This window comes from Monodelphis domestica, chromosome 4, assembly GCF_027887165.1.
Source record: "Monodelphis domestica isolate mMonDom1 chromosome 4, mMonDom1.pri, whole genome shotgun sequence".
Lineage (NCBI taxonomy): Eukaryota > Metazoa > Chordata > Mammalia > Didelphimorphia > Didelphidae > Monodelphis > Monodelphis domestica.
The window spans coordinates 92,296,970-92,316,429 of NC_077230.1; the positions used below are offsets into that span (position 1 = coordinate 92,296,970).

The following is a 19,460-nucleotide window of genomic DNA, read 5'->3' on the forward strand; positions in this document are numbered from 1 at the left end:
CCATAATCATTGTATAAATTACTTGCCTAGTTATACTCACTTCACTCACCATCAGTTCATGACAAAATTTGTCAGGTACCTCTGACTCTATACTGTTGGTCATTTACTATGGGACAGTCATATTTCATTATGTTCTTATGCCCAACTGATGGATATACCTAGTCTTTACTAAGACAAAATGTGCTGCTTTTCTAAATAGGGGGTTTGTTCTACCTCATACCCATCAGATTAGTAAATATAACAGTAAAGGAAAGTGATGAATGTTGGAGGGGATACGGCAAAATTGGGACTCTAATGCATTGTTGGTGGAGTTATGAATTGATCCAACCATTCTGGAAGGCAGTTTGGAACTATGCCCAAAGGGCTATAAATCTGTACACACCCTAGACACAACTAGGTCTATATCCCAAAGAGATATTTAAAAAAAGTTAAGAACCTACTTGTACAAAAATATTTACGGCAGTTCCTTTTTGTGGTGTCAAGGAATTGGAAATTGAGAGGATTTTCATCAGTTGGGGAATGACTGAACAAACTGTGGCATATACTGGTGATGGAATACTACAAAATACTACCATGCTATAAGAAACAATCAGCAAGATGATTTCAGAAAAAGCTGAAAAGAACTCCATGAATTGATGCAGCGCAAAATATACAGTAGAACTGGGAGAACATTAAACACAGTAACAGCAAGTCTATACAATGATCAACTGTAAAAACTTGGTTATTCTCAGCAATGTACATTTGTACAATGTACAAAAATCTGGGACAATTCTGAAAAACATGGGAAATTCTATCCATCTCCAAAGAAAGAACTGTTAAAGAGTAGGAATGATGTGATCAAAGTATACTACTATCTTTCACATCAATGTATTTATGGTTATTCTGGGGTTTTGGTTTTGTATGAGTGTGCTCTTAAAAAAATGACCAATATTAAAGTGTGTTTTGCATGACAATACATGTATGGCCCAGATCAAATTGCTTACCATCTCTGAGATGTGGGAAGGAAGGAGATGATTTGTATCTCATAATTTTGGAAAACATATGTTGAAAATTATTATTACATGTAATTGTAAAAATATCTTTGATTCAAAAAAATAAATAGGGGTCTTTCTCCTCAGTCTTTGGTTCTTTTGGAGGAGAGGCATATACATGTTTTGATGTATTTATATCTTTGTCACTTTATAAGGGTTTACTTTATGTCTTGCAATTTTGCTGAAGTTAACCTTTAATTATTTTGTTTTATGGTTAGATGGGGATTTGATTGGGGATGTAGACTCTAAATGATCACCCTAATGCAAATATTAATAATATGGAAACAGGTCTTGATCAATGACATATAAAATCCAGTGGAATTGTTCATTGGCTACAGGAAGAAAGTGGGAGGAGGAGGGAAAGAACATGATTCATATAACTATGCAAAAATAGTCTAAATTAATTAAACTTTAAAAAATTATTTTATTTTATTTGACTCTCTGGGTTTCTTAAAACACACCACTATTATCAATAAAAAGAAATAATTTTATTTAGAAATTTAGATTACTCCACCCTACTTAGATCTTACTTTATGGAAAGATGAAATTGTAATCTCTTGATTGAACAATGAAGGTACTTAGTTCTTACTTTATAGTGAAGCTAGAACTTTAAGATTAAGTCTATTTTAAGATCTTAATACAAAAAGGTGTTAAGAAGCTATAAAGGTTAAGTAACTCACAAAAGATGAACTTAACAAAGAAGTGTTAAGTAACTCAAAAGATATAATCTAATTAAAAAAAAGATGAGAACTAAAGAATGGGCAGTCCTAGAGAAAAGCCTCTGATGTGATTGGAAGATGGGAAAATTTAGAGGAGGGGACACAAGAGTAAAAGGTCTATATATTTCGCGACACTTCCTCTCTCAGGTATCTTTGGCAGCAGAGAAGTGTCTGGTGGCAACATGCTGGGCCTTTCAACACCTTGGCGTGATTACAGTTATTGTTCGGGTCGGTGGTGAGTTTCTGGCTGAGATTTTCCTCCTTTACTTTCCAAACTTTATCCTCTTAGAAGCCTCTAATCTTCTTCAGAGACCTAGAAGCAGAATCCTGAACTCCCCCTGGCACAGGCCAGGCGGGAGAAATCCTATACCCTCTTCCCTCTTTCTCCTTAGAATCCTTCCCTCTATATTAATTAAAATTACCATAAACCTCGAGAAATGAGAGAACTTAGTAATTAGGGCATCCTTATTACTAAGTCCTCCCTCCCTCCCTTTTGTTTTTACCAATAAACCTGTTAGTTTTTACATCAGCAACTGTTTGGAAGACCGAGTTGCACTCTGACCCAGTGTGGTAAGGCCCAACTGCCTTACTGCACTAAAAGGGGACTGAGATATCCCTTGGTGGATTCAACATCCACACACCTCAGTGTACCCTAGTATTTCATTATGGCTCTTGATTATAAGTTTGTCAAATTAAGTAGGCATTCACTTATTCCTAAACCTTTTCATGTATTAAAAAGGAATATGTGCTGTATCTTGTCAAAAGCTTTTCCTGAATCTATTGAGATATGATTTTTGTTGATCTTGGCATTAATATTGTTGATCATTTTACTAGTTTTTCTAATATTGAACCAGTCCTGAATTCCTAAAATAATTCTGACCTGGTCATAATGTATAATTTTTATGTTGTGCCACATTAATCTTTGTTAACAAGTACTTAAAATTTTTTGTATCAAAATAAATTTAAAATACAAGTGTATAATATTTTCTTCTGTTTTGTTTCTCCCTGGTTTAGGTAACAAGACCACATTTGTATCATGAAGGAATGTGATAGGATCCCTCTGTTTCCAAACAGTTTTTTTAATCAATGGAACTTTTTTCTTTCTCACTTTCTCTCCCTTCCTTTCCTGGAATACTTTAGAAATTTGTATTGTTACCCTTGGCCAGGGGGCAATGTTAGTCATTTCTGCATTGTGCTAATTTTACTATATGTGCTACTGAAGTGAACATAACTATTCTTTAAAGGTTTAACAGAATTTACTCATGAATGTCTTGTCCTGAGAGTTTTCTTCCACTCTTTTTGAAGTTAATTTTGTTTGAAACTGCGTTATTTAAGTCCTCTATTTCTTGTTTTGTTAATTTAGGCATTTTATGTTTCTGTAAATACTCATTAAATTGCAATGTTAAGTTCTACGGGCATATAATTGGGCAAAAAGTTTCTAATAATTCATTTTATTTCTTAATTAGTTGTAAATTCACTTTTTAAAAATAAAATTAGTTTTCATTTTTTCATTATTTCCTTGGATATCCTTGATCGTTTGTTCTTCCAAATGAACTTTGTTATGTTTTTTTCTAATTCAGTAAAAAAGTTTTTGGTAGTTCAATGGGTATGGCACTAAATAAGTAAATTAATTTGGGTAGGATTGTCATTTTTATTGTTAGCTCATTCTACCCATGAGCAATTGATGTTTTTCCAAATGTTTAGATCTAGTTTTAATTGTGTGGAGCATGTTTTGTAGTTGTGTTCATATAGTTCCTGTGTTTATCTCAGCAGATAGATTCCTAAGTATTTTATATTGTCTAGGGTGATTTTAAATGGAATTTCTTTTTCTAATTCTTGCTGCTGAAATGTGGTGAGAGATATATAGAAATGTTGATGACTTATGTGGGTTTATTTTGTATTCTGCAACTTTGCTAAAGTTGTTGATTATTTCTACTAGCTTTTTAGTTGATTCTCTGGGGTTCTTTAAGTAGACTTTCATATCATCTGCAAAGAGTGATAGCTTGGTCTCCTCATTGCCTATTTTAATACCTTCAATTTCTTTTTCTTCTCTAATTGCTACTGCTAGTGTTTCGAGTATAATGTTAAATAATAGAGGTGATAATGGGCATCCTTGTTTCACTCCTGATCTTATTGGGAAGGCTTCTAGTTTATCCTCATTGCAGATGCTGTTTGCTGATGGTTTTAGATAAATACTGTTTATTATTTTTAGGAAAGGCTCTTCTATTCATATACTTTCTAATGTTTTCAATAGGAATGAGTGTTGTATTTTGTCACAGGCTTTTTCTGCATCTATTGAAATAACCATGTGATTTTTGTTTTTGTGCTTGTTAATATGGTCAATTATGTGGATAGTTTTCCTAATATTGAACCATCCTTGCATTCCTGGTATAAATCCTACCTGGTCATAACAAATAAGCCTTGTGATCACTTGCTGGAGTGAGGAAGAAGAATTTCACAGAAGGAGCTATCAGTTGTGCTTTAAGAGACCTAAGCTGGCAGTTCCAGCTTTATCATTCATAGCATCACAAGATTTTTGGCTCACCCAGGGACTCTGGGAACGACCTCCAGGAATTGATGCAGGGTGAAAGGAGCAGAACCAGGAGAACATTATACATTGAAGAGTGATATACTGTGGTACAAGTGAATTAATGGACTTCTCCATTAGTGGCAATGCAGTGATCCTGAACATCTCGGAGGGATCTATGAGGAAGAACACTATCCACATCCAGAAGAAAAACGGTGGGAATAGAAACCCAGAAGAAAAACAACTGCTTGATTACATGGGTCAAGGGGATATGATTGGGGATGTAGACTCTAAATGATCATCCTAGTGCAAACATTAACAACATGGAAATAGATTCTGATCAAGGACACATGTAATACCCAGTGGAATTATGCGTCAGCTATGTGAAGGGGTGGGGAGGGAAGGGGAGGGAGGGAAAGAATGATTCTTGTAACCAAGGAATAATGTTATAAATTGACTAAATAAAATTTTTAAAAAAGAAAAAATTAAAAAAAAATTAGTTAATGTTTTCTCTGTTTTACTGGGTTTCTTTTTTAAGCTCCAAATTTTATATATTAATTCAATTTTTTTCTTACTTTCCATTTTATTAATCTTGTCTTTGAGTATCAAGGATTTCTACTTTGCTGTTTAATTTTTTTTTATAATTTGTTGGTTTTTTTTTTTACTTTTTTTCAATTGATTTGTTTTCCACCTTTTATTTGATGAAACTATTTACAGATATAAAAATTCCTTTAGGTATCTATCCAGGAAAATGATGAAGGCTAAAGAATATCTATTTCCATTTTACAACACAGACTACCTATAGAATTTGTCCTATACATATAGCTTAGATCGCAAAAGAACAATTAACTGTGTCAGAATTAAAGAAGAAGAAAGCAGGCTGGTGTGAAGATAGTTTTAGTTAATCAAATCAAGAACTTAAAGTACTCCTACTTAGTAGCTAGTAACCATCAGGTAATAGAACTTGGATGTCACTTTCTGGTTCATACCTCCAAAGGCCATAAGCACTGTCCCACCTTGGGCAGTGCTAGGCAAACTGGGAGATTGCAATTGGTTCTTGTAAAGAGGAGAAGAGACAGGAAGTGATGTGGAAAAGGGGATATAAAAGAAGAGACCAACATGGTCTGGTCTATTTTACTTCCTTGGTTTTTGGAGAGACTCTTCCCTTGGATTCTGCATAGGTAAGCAGAGCTGAAGAGACACACTTTTCATTGGAGTCATTCTGCTTTGGTGGAACTCTAGCTGAAGACAATACTGGGATTTTTAGCAGAAGACAACACTGAGACTTCCATGTGGAGATTGGGACTTAAGGAAGCCCCTGCCAGGGGCTAAGCTGGACTTCACTGGAGCAGCACTTAGGGCTGTAGGCTAGACAAGGCTCTGTCTCCCTACATTTTCCACTTTCAATATCTCTACCTTGTTGTAAATAAAAGCTGCCAACAGTCATTCTGACCTAGGGGCTAATATTTTAAAAATGGAATCCACTTTTATAACTCCCATATTGAGTACAAACCTAAATTTAATTGTTACACTGGATTGCCTTCTGGAGACTGTAAAGTTCTTTTAGAGATCTCAACTGTCTCCCTGAAACAGAGACCCATTAAAAAAAATGACAATACTTTCTTATTATATATTATTATTATATGGCTGGGATTTGCGGAACATGACAATCCCTGAAGAAATGGAGTTGAAGATCATCATAAAAGTATAAGAGAGATACATGGTAGGTATGAAGAAGCTGTAACACATTATAGACAGGGCCTCATGTAGGAAAAATGATGCCAATAATGTCATACAAGAAATGTCAGGTTGGAAAAGATAAACTAGTTATGTGGTCCTTCTCTCAGTAGCATTCTCTCAATATCAAAGAATTCATAAATTCAATGTATTATCACTCTTTACTATCTCATGTAGTTTTCCCCAAGTTTAAAAATATTTAATCTGTTTCTTAAGGCACACAGTAGTATTCCATCACACATTTTGTTTAGCACCACCCTCAGTTTCCACTTCTTTGCTACCACAAAGGGACCTATAAATATTTTGGAATGTTTAGGTTCTTTCCCTTTTCCCTTGATATCCTTGGGAAATATTACTGGATCTAAGAGTATACACAGTTTTATAGCTCTCTAGGGATAATTCCAAAATGATTGGATCAATCCACAGTTCCAGTAACAGTATATTAGTGTCCCCAATTTCCCATACCCATCCAACATTTGTCATGTTGCTCTTTTGCCATTTTGGACAATCTGATGGGTGTGAGATGATACCTCAGAATTGTTTTAGTGTTTATTTCCCTAATCATAGTGATTTTTTTTTGTTGTTGTTATAGTAGCATTTTAAAAAAAATTTTATTTGGTCATTTCCAAACATTATTCATTGGAAACAAAGATCATTTTCTTTTCTTCCCTCCCCCCCTCCCACCACCTCTCCCACAGCCAACGCGCAATTCCACTGGGTATCACATGTGTTCTTGATTCAAACCCATTTCCATGTTGTTGGTATTTGCATTAGAGTGTTCATTTAGAGTCTCTCCTCAGTCATACCCCCTCCACCCCTGTAGTCAAACAGTTGCTTTTCCTCGGTGTTTTTACTCCCACAGTTTATCCTCTGCTTATGGATAGTGTTTTTTAGATCCCTGCAGATTGTTCAGGGACATTGCATTGCCACTAATGGAGAAGTCCATTACCTTCGATTGTACCACAATGTATCAGTCTCTGTGTACAATGTTTTCCTGGTTCTGCTCCTTTCACTCTGCATCACTTCCTGGAGGTTGTTCCAGTCTCCATGGAATTCCTCCACTTTATTATTCCTTTGAGCACAATAGTATTCCATCACCAACATATACCACAATTTGTTCAGCCATTCCCCAATTGAAGGGCATCCCCTCATTTTCCAGTTTTTGGCCACCACAAAGAGCGCTGCTATGAATATTCTTCCACAAGTCTTTTCCCTTATTATCTCTTTGGGGTACAAACCCAGCAGTGCTATGGCTGGATCAAAGGGCAGACAGTCTTTTATCGCCCTTTGGGCATAGTTCCAAATTGCCCTCCAGAATGGTTGGATTAATTCACAACTCCACCAGCAATGAATTAGTGTCCCAACTTTGCCACATCCCCTACAGCATTCACTACTTTCCATAGCTGTTATGTTAGCCAATCTGCTAGGTGTGAGGTGATACCTCAGAGTTGTTTTGATTTGCATCTCTCTGATTATAAAAGATGAAGAACACTTTTTCATGTGCTTATTAATAGTTTTGATTTCTTTGGCTGAGAACTGCCTGTTCATGTCCCTTGCCCATTTATCAATTGGAGAATGGTTTGGTTTTTTGTACAATTGATTTAGCTCTTTGTAAATTTGAGTAATTAAACCTTTGTCAGAGGTTTTTATGAAGATTTTTTCCCAATTTGTTGCTACCCTTCTGATTTTAGTTACATTGGTTTTGTTTGTACAAAAACTTTTTAATTTGATGTAGTCAAAATTATTTATTTTACATTTTGTGACTCTTTCTAAGTCTTGCTTGGTTTTAAAACCTTTCCCTTCCCAAAGGTCTAACAGGTATACTATTCTGTGTTCACCTAATTTACTTAGAGTTTCCTTCTTTATGTTCAAGTCATTCACCCATTCTGAATTTATCTTGATGTAGGGTGTTAGGTGTTGATCCAAACCTAATCTCTCCCACACTGTCTTCCAATTTTCCCAGCAGTTTTTATCAAATAATGGATTTTTGTCCCCAAAGCTGGGGTCTTTGGGTTTGTCATACACTGTCTTGCTGAGATCATTTACACCAAGTCTATTCCACTAATCCTCCTTTCTGTCTCTTAGCCAGTACCAAATTGTTTTGATAACCACTGCTTTATAGTATAGTTTGAGATCTGGGACTGCAAGTTCTCCTTCCTTGGCATTTTTTTTTCATGGTTTCCCTGGATGTCCTTGATCTTTTGTTCTTCCAAATGAACTCAGTTATGGTTTTTTCTAATTCAGTAAAGAAGTTTTTTGGTAGTTCAATGGGTATGGCACTAAATAAGTAAATTAATTTGGGTAGGATTGTCATTTTTATTATGTTAGCTCGTTCTACCCATGAGCAATCAATGTTTTTCCAATTGTTTAGATCTAGTTTTAGCTGTGTGGAAAGCGTTTTATAGTTGTGTTCATATAGTTCCTGTGTTTGTTTCGGCAGATAGATTCCCAAGTATTTTATATTGTCTAGCGTGATTTTAAATGGGATTTCTCTCTCTATTTCTTGCTGCTGAGATGTGAAAGTGTTTTATAGTTGTGTTCATATAGTTCCTGTGTTTGTTTTGGCAGATAGATTCCCAAGTATTTTATATTGTCTAGCGTGATTTTAAATGGGATTTTTCTCTCTATTTCTTGCTGCTGAGATGTGTTGGAATCATAGTGATTTTAGAGCATTTTTTCATATACCTACACATGGCTTTGATTTCTTCATCCAAAAACTGTTTATGTCTTTTGTCCATTTATTGCCTGGGGGATGGTTCATATTTCCATAAATTTGACAAAGTTCTCTCTATATACATTTATTTGATATTATTATATATATTATATAATTAAATATTATATAATTATATATAAATTATATTTACATATAATATACAATACAACATAATATATTATTTATATAAATATATATTCTGATTCCTTCAATTTCTTTTCTCTTCTTTTACTACTACTGCTAACATTTCTAATACAATGTTAAATAATACTAGTGATAATGAATACATATCCTTCTACTATTACTTTTCCTTGTAAAAGCACTTTGCTGCTCTATAGCAGAATATAAGACAAAATTCAAATTAACAACAAAATATTTTGGAAAGAAAAAGTCTAATTCTATCAAGAGCATTCAACATTGCATATATAGTGGTGCAGTTACTATATGTATATAGGTAACAAAGCAAAAGACAATAGTTCCCAAAATCTATTATTTTAGATCACTAAAAAATAAGAGAATGAGAAAAAATTTAAATTATTTTGAATTAAGTAAAGGCACATTATCTTAAGTAGTATGTAAATGTAGATTTTAAATTGCAAATCATATCCACTGTAAGAAAGAGATTAAAAGTATAAAGGTAGGTCAAGAAAAGAAAAAAATTATCTCCATATGATGATGATATGATGGTTTACTTAGAATATCCTAAACAAAATGATCCTTTCTATATAATAATGACAAAATCAAAGAGAGAATAATAGGGAAATCCCACTCCAAATAACTACAAAGTACATAAAACAGCTGGGAATCAACCTACCAATGCAGAGAAAATACTTCAATAGGTTTAATTATATGAAATATGTCAACTGTTGGATGGATAGAATGAAGATAACATGCAAAGGGAGTTGAGAAAGCTGATGAATTGGGTCAGCATGTGAAAGGGCCCATACCCAACTAAAGCTGTGGAGATACCTAATCAGGAGATACCTAATCAAGAAAACCCAAAATAGGATTACAAAGTGTTACAAAGTTGTGTTCCCACAAAGACAGGAATCCATCATCTGGACAAAAAGACTGGTACCAAATAAAGCTGAGATAACAAGATCTCTTTAGGATCAAGAAGGAACAGAAGATCATGTCTCTGCAGATTTCTTCTACTATCACTACCATGATATACAAACAAAAGAAAAAAAGATATTCCTGAATGTAAAAATCTCAAAAATTAGCCTCTCATTTGTGCACACTAAAAAATACTTATAAATTTCTCTCTTCCACTCAACTTTTATTAATTGCTCTAACTGGGAGAAAAAAAATTAAGGCTTTTATTCTTTTCTTCTATTTGATAATGATAGCAAGACCTATTGCAAGTCACAAAGACCTTGTTCATACCAGGGCACACACAAGTGAATATCATCAACAGTATGGTATTTATTAAGAAAGGCTAGCAGTCAAAAGTCTTATGTTCTTATAAAGATTCCTTGAGGCCATCCTACACAGTGACATCATCCTTTCCAAATAAAGTCCATTATACATTAACTATAGATACAATACTTTCTATAAGACAGTTATTTCTAGAACACTTTTTTTTTTTAATCTGGAATTTATGCCAAGAGTGAACCCAGGAACTTTAAAATGATGAATAAAAGCGTATTTATGGATAATATGCTATTTTGCATGCAGATAATATAAAAAATAAATTAGTAATTAATTCTAAAATACTTATTCCCAATAGGTAACAAATTTAAAAATTAATAGTGTTCCATAGCCCACTGAATTATCTTAGATGTGCTTACATGCTACATCTCCCAAAAAGACGTAAACTTAAAGATGGATTCTGGGTCATTGTTTCCCCAGTGTCTTGCATTTAGCAAGCACTTCAATGAGCTGGAGAAGGAAATGGCAAACTACTCCAGTATCTTTGCCAAGAAAACCCAAAATAGGATTACAAAGTGTTAGACATGACTGAAACAACAACATATTTATTGAGAATTGAAAAAGCTAAAAATTTGAATGGTCAAGCTAATAAAAAAATGAAAATGATGTTTTAAAATGTGGTCTTGGGATAATTTGTGCTCCACAGCAGCCTACCTGGAAGTAGTGATTCCAAGGATACAGGAAAGCATGGAAGGTAGTGGAAATGTTCACCAAATGAAAGTTAAATAACTAGTCAACGCCACTTGTGGCAACTAAGAGGCAGAATTTGGATGCAAATCAAGGTTATTCTTTTTTCTCTTCACAAAACAAAAAAAAGCCCATTTTTGCCAAAACAATATGAAATAATTTAATTCATATGCAAAAAGGTCCCCTCACAGCAGCTGCTGAGATAATTTCTAACTCCTTGGAAAAGGGAAGGGGATGTGGAGTTCTTACTATAATGTGAATGAGAACAAGAGACTTAATATTTCACCTCTTCCCCCATTCCAGGTATCTATAAATAGTCTTCTTTTGTGGGTTTTTTCCCCCTCAGTCTAAGGACAAACACATTCAATCTACTTCATTGATACTTTGGAATCTTTTTCATAGCCTGCCATTCAAATGGTCTTGTTACTCTGATATAAAGATCAAGAAGACACTAAAACAACAAGAAGAAAGGAGGGGCACAAAAAGATATTGGCATTGCTATTACCATAGTGAAGTCCTTGTCCCAGCTTAGAAAGTATAAGGCTCCCTGAAAAGCAACCATTCACATAATTATAATATTACTTACTTGGAAAGTATGTTTTAAAGAAAATTTAGCTTCTGATTCTTTGCATTTCCTTAGGAGAGTGGGATGCTGAAAAATGGATGTGGGCTGATAAATTTTTGGTATGCCTCTCCATAACTACCCTATATTTATGAGAAATATTACAGAAATGGAGAATTAAATTAAATTCATAACTGCAATTTGATTCAGAACTTAAAAGAATTTAGCTAAAAAAGAGTCCTGAAGTATTAATCAGGAGATTCCTGTTTTAGGCAGGACATTACCAACAATTCATACTGGAAATAGGCAAATCACATGGATTCCACTGACCTTAAATCCCCAGTTGTAGATAATTATTTACCAAGATCCCTACCCCCTGCCCCACCCCCCCACTGCTGTCCCAGAAAGTCTCTTAAGTGACTGATGGAAAAAGACTAAGAGTTCTTTGGAGGAAAGGTGATACATTCAATAGCAGTGGAAAGAATTTTTGGTTTGGAACTGGGGGACTTGGATTTGTGTCCCAGCTCTGATTCTTACAACCTGTAGGACATTTGACAAGTCAATTAACCTCTATAAACATCCATTTCCTCATCGAGAAAATGATGAGGTTGTATCAGATGATCTTTGAAGTTCTTTCCAATTCAACATCTAAAAATCTCATGATTCAAATAGAAAATACTATCAAAAGAGACTGAGCTGACTTGTTCAAAGTAAAAGCTTGTATCAGTATTAAATAAAAGTCACTGCTAGACTGTAGCCAAAAATGCTACCTTATAAAAAGACTTTTGTCACTACAACTCAAAATCTGAGTTGTGAACTCTGTTGTACTCCAACTGTCAGACCCTAGGCCAATTTCTATAGACTCAACCTATTGACTCACCAACTGAAATAATCTCTAGAATCATAACCATATAGATGAATGAATATAACTATTTATACTAAGAGAAGGAAGGGAAGGGAATTAGATCTAATCTTAAATCCCAAAGTCAGAGTACTAAACCCCACTAACTACTTTCTATAACTATTCTAAGTAGCTCCTTAATTACTACCTGAGATTAGGGGAGGGCTTGTAGGTACAGGAACAAGGCCAAAGAAAGTCTCTTATTCTCTTGGGTTTGGAGAAATATCAGTAGAAAATCACCAGGATCACACAGGAACAGGGAGGGGAGAAATGGCTTAACTCGTGCAGTTCACCTGTAGAGTGTATCCAACCTCAACCACTTCCCATAAGATGTAAACTTGTTTGAAGTAAAGTCCCAGTCTCCTGGCAGCTTAACAGTCTCCTCTTCAGAATAAACTGTCAGTCTCTTCCCCAGAGCTCCAGAATCTTGCCCTTGCTTTTGCCCTGTAGGATCTCCTGCTTTGCAGCAGAGCTAACCCTATATTCTTAAAACAATTCTAAATTAATTCTATCTGGTATGTTCTCATTTTGGTTAATAGTAACAAGCTAAAACCTTGTGCCTTTAAAAGCTGTAAAGCAAAATTACAAAAATCATGATTACAGGGTTAAAAATGTTCAGCACAAAACAAAACCTTGAATTATTAATTCAGATGGGAACTGAATCAGGAATAAAAAATTTCAGAAAATGATTCATCATAACATAGCATAGTTGGTTTTTTTTTGTTTGTTTGTTTTTAAACCCTTGCCTTCCATCTTGGAATCAATACTGTGTATTGGTTCCAAGGCAGAAGAGAGGTAAGGGCTAGGCAATGGGGGTTAAGTGACTTTCTCAGGGTCACACAGCTGGGAAGTGTCTGAGGCCAGATTTGAACCTAGGACCTCCCATCTCTAGGCCTGGCTCTCAATCCACTGGGCCACCCAGTTGCCCCCCATAGCACAGTTTTTAACTGCAGTCATCATATACCTTTATCTCTTCTTTTTAGTAGGAAAAAGTGTCAACTCAAGATCATTAAAAAGCAAGATATAACTTACAAATAGAGTTCTATACCATATCTCATTTCACAATGAAATTTTAAAAAATAGCAATTCAAATTATTTTTAACAAGAAGTTATCTAGAACCAAACCAGCCTAATTATCACTAACAAAAAAGGAATTTTTCAGCAGTGAACAAAAAGTAAGTGATGTTAGTGGATAGCATGTAATGGCCTTTCTCTTTTTCTTCAAAATGTACATTACTACTAAAAGATGCTGGAAAACAGGTAGAACAAGCATCAATTAATTTGTATACTAATCACCATTTGCTCAATTACTCCTTCAAATCAGTAATATTTTATAATCCCAGTTTATATGCTGATAGGAAAAAGCATTACTTATATATTATGCCAAATTCCTAAATTACATTAGGAAAACAAACATCTGCTCTGGCACTTTACATTGGCATAAATCTAGGATAAGACTTTGATATTAAAGGGGGGGGGGAAGATACATTAAAAAAATGTTTTTCTACCTCTCCTGTTTTTTTCCTTTAGGAAAAAAAATTCTTGAATTATATAAAAGGAAAAAAGCTGGATTAATTTTGTAAAAAAAACACAAAATTAAAGGATTAAAATAATTATTTATCTATTGCTATCCAGCTTTTATCCCAACCAAATTAATTCAAAAACTTTCAAAGTAGGAATAGTTTTTATACTATCTATATCATCTACTCATTACAACTTATACATAAGTGGTATTAGGCTATATTACCAGTAGATTGCATTAAATGATCATGAGCAAGTCCAGAATCAGAATCACAATACTCAAAAACAAGAATCAATTATAAGAGCACCAAGTGGTTAAATAGGCTCTGCTTGAAGATATCCAGAGACAGGCGATATCATATCCTGAGGCAGCTGATTCTACTTTCAACTCTTAATTTTTCTTTATATAGAGTTGAAATCTGCCTCCCTGCAGAATATATCTACCTGTCCTATGTCCTAGTTCTGTACTCTGGGGATAAATTTAAACAAATCTAATTCCTCTTCCTTATGCATTCTACTTCTTTAAGTGTTTGAAAAAAAAAAATCACTATATCTTCCCTATATCTTCTCCTCTCCAGAAGAAACATTCCTATTTCTTTCCACTGATCTTCCTATAAGCATGGCTTCTAGCTCCTTCAAAATTCTGGTGACTGTCCTCTACTCAGGATGTTAATACTCCAGAAGAGATACAACAATACTTAAAACTTCTCTTATTCTAAAAACAAAACTTCTATTGGAGCACTTGTTTTTTTGCTGCTATTGTTTTTTGAGCTACTACATATCACAATGTTGACCCATAATTGAGTCTATGGTCCACTAAAAACCTAGAGATCCTTTATACACTAGCTGCTGCCTAGCTGTATCTCTCATAAATCTGTACCTGTGCAGTTTATTTTAAACCCAGAAACAGTTTGCTGTTTGTTCTTATTAAATTTGATCTCATTTGATTAGCCCATCACTTCAAAGATTCTGTAATTCTGAAGGACAGAGCCAAGATGATGGCTTAGTAACAGCAAAAGCTGGAACCACTTGGAGAATCATCCCAAACCAACCTTAAAATAGTACCTCAAAATGACTAGTCACAGAATCAAGAAGGAGACAAAGTGAGGGGGCTCTTCTGCAGAAAACAATTTGAAAGGTAGGCAGAGTCCATTTTCACGGAAAAGTAGGGAATTCAGAAGTAAAACTGCACACAAAGGAAGGCTGACTGACCACCCCTCACTCATTTGCACCAAATTCCAAGCCTGAGCATAGGTCAATTTTGGGATCCTGGGATCCTGCCTAGGTCAAAAGCAGAGCACTCCACACCCACCCCTTGCAGTCACAAGCCCTGATCACTTGGCCCTTTCAAGCCTCTGGTGAAGCCTCTAGCCCCAGGGCAAAATAGTTAACAGTCCTATAAGCCATCAACTGAGGACACAGAATCAGTACTTTTCAGAACTCCCAGACCACAGGCAAAAAAGGGCTGGAAAATGAGCAAACAGCAAAAGAAACACTTAACTACAGAAAATTTTTATGGAGACAAAGAAGAGCAAAGCACTGATTCAGTAGGAAACAGTGAGAGCAAAACAACCATATGCAAAACTTCAAAGAAAAATGGAAATTTGTCTCAGGCACTGGAAGAGCTCAAAAAAGAATTCGAAAATCAAATAAGAGAAGTGAAAGGAAAATAGGAAAAAGAAATGAAAGTAATGCAAAGAAGAAAATAACAGCTTACAAAGCAAAACTGGTCAAGTGGAAAAAGAAGCACAAAAATCCAATAAAGAAGAGTTTCTTAAAAAAAAAAACAACAACAACAGGGGGGCAGCTGGGTAGCTCAGTGGTTCTAGAGCCAGGCCTAGAGATGGGAGGTGCTAGTTTCAAATGTGGCCTCAGAAACTTCTCAGCTGTGTGACCCTGGGAAAGTCACTTAACCCCCATTGCCTAGGCCTTACCACTCTTCTGCCTTGGAACCAATACACAGTATTGATTATGGAGACAAAGAAGAGCAAAGCACTGATTCAGTAGGAAACAGTGAGAGCAAAACAACCATATGCAAAACTCCAAAATTCCAAGATGAAAGGTAAGGGTTTTAATAAAAATAAAAAAAATAAAAAAAACAGAATTTACCTGCTGGAAAAAAGTTAAAAAAAAAAGTGGAGAATTAAATAAAAAGTAGAATGGATCAAAAGGAAAAGGAGGATAAAAAGGAAGAAAAAGGAAGAGCATAAAAGAAAATCAGTCTTCAAAAATTAGAATTGGACAAATAGAAGCTAATGACTTCACGAGACATCAAGAAATAATAAAACAAAATCAAAAGAATGAAAAAATATTAAATATTATATTAAAAAAAACAACTGACCTCAAATATAGATCCAGGAGAGACAATCTAAGATTTCAGAACTACCTGAAAGTCATGATACAAAAAAATACTATATATCACATTACAAAAAATTATCACCGAAATATGCCCTGATATTCTTGAACAGGAGGATAAAATAGAAATGGAAGGAATCCATAGATTACCTCCTACAATAAATCTCCAAATGACAAGCAGTCAGAAAGAAACAATTCAAATATCATGGAACCCCACTCCAGATTACACAGGATCTGGTAGCTATTTGTAACTCTTAAATTTTTTATCATTATCATAGTAATTAAAAGAAGTATACGTAGACAGAAAGTATGGTAGTAAGCTGTTTAGGATACTATGCAAAAAAAAAATTAAGGGCTGAAAAAGAGGATTGCATTAGGAGAAATGGGAAGAGACAGGTAAAATGGGACAAATGATGTCACATAAAAAGGTACAGGGTGAGGAGGAAACCTATTACAATGGAGGGGAAGATGAGGGTTGTGGTGGCTAATACTTAAACCTTACTCTCATCGAAATTAGCTCAGAGAAGGAATAACAACCAGATTCATTGGAGTATAGAATCCTATCTTACCCTATAGAGAAGTAGAAGGGGAATAAGAAAGGGAGAAGTAGGGAATAGGATAATATAAGGAAGGGGCAAGGGGGGATTAAAAGGCCTTATAGAGAAGTAGGAGGGGAATATGAATAATGGTGGGAAAGGGAGTAATATAAGGGAGAGGGAATGGGAGAAATGATTAAAAGCAAAACGCTTGTGTGGAGGGACAGAGTAAAATTGGAGAAAGGGCAGGATTAAAAGGGAAAAACAAGATGAAGGGGAATACATAGGCAGTAATCATAATTGTGAATATAAATGAAATTAACTCATCCATAAAATGGAAGTGAATAATGTAGTGGATTAAAAAATAGAATCCTACTGTATGTTGTTTAAAAGACACATTTGAGGCAGGTAGACACACAGAACAAAGATAAGGAGATGGAGCAGAATCTATTGGGTTTCAAATGAGATTTTTAAAAACAGCAGAAGTAGCAATCATGGTCTCAGACAAAACTAAAGCAAAAAAAAAAGATCTGATTAAAAGATATAAGGAAGGTAATTACATCTTGACAAAAGATAGTATAGACAATGAAGTAATATCAGTACTTAACACAGATGCACCAAATGATATAGCCTCCAGATTTTTAAAGGAGAAACTAAAAGAGCTTAAGGAGGAAATACACAGTAAAACTATACTAGTGGGGAACCTCAACCTTCCCCTATCAGAACTAGATAAATCTAACCAAAAAAAAAAAAAAAACCAAAGATTCTGTATTTCTGTGAAAGCAGCACGATTTCCGAAAATGATATTTAGATTCAGTCTTGGCCTAACAAGCTGGGCAATTATAATAAAAATAACCATAACCTTTAGTTACATCGAATTAAAAGCTTTCAAAGTACTAAGACATGGGCAAGGAGATAAAAATCATGTGGGAAGAGAAAGATATTTATGTCATCCCTGGTGTCACAGCTCCTGGAGAAGCACTACAGATGCCTTCAGTGAGTCTACAGAAGATAAGCACATGTATTAATGTTTTTATTCAATTACAGAAATCAGTGATTTAATACACATGTACAACTACCTATGCAACAATGAATATGAAGTAGTATTGGTAAGATGCCAGTTGAGGGGGCAGCTGGATAGCTCAGTGGATTGAGAGCCAGGCCTAGAGATGGGAGGTCCTAGGTTCAAATCTGGCCTCAGACACTTCCCAGCTGTGTGACACTGGGAAAGTCACTTGACCTCCATTGCCTAGCCCTTACCACTCTTCTGTCTTGGAGCCAATACACAGTATTGACTCCAAGAAGGAAGGTAAGGGTTTAAAAAAAAAAAAGGTGTCAGTTGAATCCCATTGGCCATGGAAAGTGAGGAAATCAAGAATTAATGGTAGTTTTAACACAAGAGACAAAAGGCTAAGGTAAAGAGGCCTGGAGAAGATATAAGCTCTAAGTTAGAGAGAAGAGGAATAGAAGCATTCAGGACAGAAAATAATGGGTGAGCTTATAATGGGTGAGCTTATCTCCTCAGAGTTAAAGGTGACAAAATGGGGACTTCAGGAGAAGGATGATAAAAAAGAAAGGACAAATCTGAAGACTGTTTCAAAGGTAGAGAGTACAAGATTTGGTAGTATAACTTAAGAGTAATAAACATAACTGAACAAAGATGATTCTAAAATTTTTATTCTAACAGTGTAGAAGAAATGTTATACTTGGAAAGCAAAGCCAATTAAGAAACGTGGCAAAATTATAATGTAAAATCACAGGGCAGAAAATAAGTGTTTTATGAGGGGAAAAAAAACCCCAAAGATTACCCTAAGGGCAAAAAAGTTTGATTCTTAAAATTAAACAATTTTATTACATATTATGGAATTTTAACATAAATAAAAGAAATTACACCCTTGGAAATAAAGGCAAATGTGTGATTTAATGCAATTATCTACCATGACTAAAAATTAAAGTATTCAAGTTTGTAATTAGGCAGTTTAAGAGTCAACCAGATCAGACATCTTCTCAGAACACAGTATCTCAATAAATCATGAAGTGTATAAACAATTTTCCATGATGAAAATGGAAAACACAATGGTACACTCTTGCATATGAATATGGTCAAAATAAAGAAGACAATAATTGAATTTAGAAGGTAAGACATTTGGATGAATGCAAAGTAAAATATCTAGTCTATTTTTCAAAGAGAAGGAAAATTCTGTTACTCTCTAAAATGAATTTGATTGAAAGTAATCAGAAATTTATATATTTTTCCTTTTATAAAACTATTTCCTTTAATCTATTTTGTCTTAAAGTATTTCTCAGGCTTTGAGTTTTTACAGAAAAAATTACTCTTTTGGAGAAATTATTTACTTAAATTATTAATAAAATTATTTTACTTTAAGTAATTTCATTTTTCTCTTAAATTTTCCTTAAGTTTCCTTATCTCAAAAAAATAAGAGGTTAAATTAAATCATACACTTAGATCTGGAAAACCACTCAAAGGTCACTTAACTAATACAACTCAATCCCTTGATTTTATAGAAGAAACAACTAAGATCCAGGAAGGCTGATTTACCCAGGGTGATACAGGTCATAGGTAATAGAGCTGGAATTCAAATATAGGTCATCCATTCCAAATCCATAGCAGGCTTTCTACTTTCAGATTATCCTTCTCTTTTCCCTCTCACTGGAAGCACAGATTCAGGTCTCCTCAGCTTGGGTAAGCGAGCTTTCACCTTAACTTACAGGGAGTCAG

General features: G+C 34.6%; 1 protein-coding gene across 16 annotated transcripts in view; it reads right to left on the reverse strand.

Annotated features, from left to right (window-relative positions):
- Nucleotides 1-19,460, reverse strand: part of LRCH3 (leucine rich repeats and calponin homology domain containing 3) — a 162,279-nt gene that overhangs the window by 123,312 nt on the left and 19,507 nt on the right. Inside the window, exons 1-2 of one of the 16 annotated variants that reach the window (XM_056793610.1) lie at nucleotides 12,602-13,358; nucleotides 11,432-11,550 (exon numbers count right to left, since the gene is read on the reverse strand). The exons of 14 other annotated variants lie outside the window; for them this stretch is intronic. The gene's annotated coding sequence lies outside the window, so the exon portion shown is untranslated. Of the gene's footprint in view, nucleotides 1-11,431; nucleotides 11,551-12,456; nucleotides 13,359-19,460 lie in introns of those variants that run through there. One more of the 16 variants, XM_056793609.1, reaches the window with a different exon arrangement.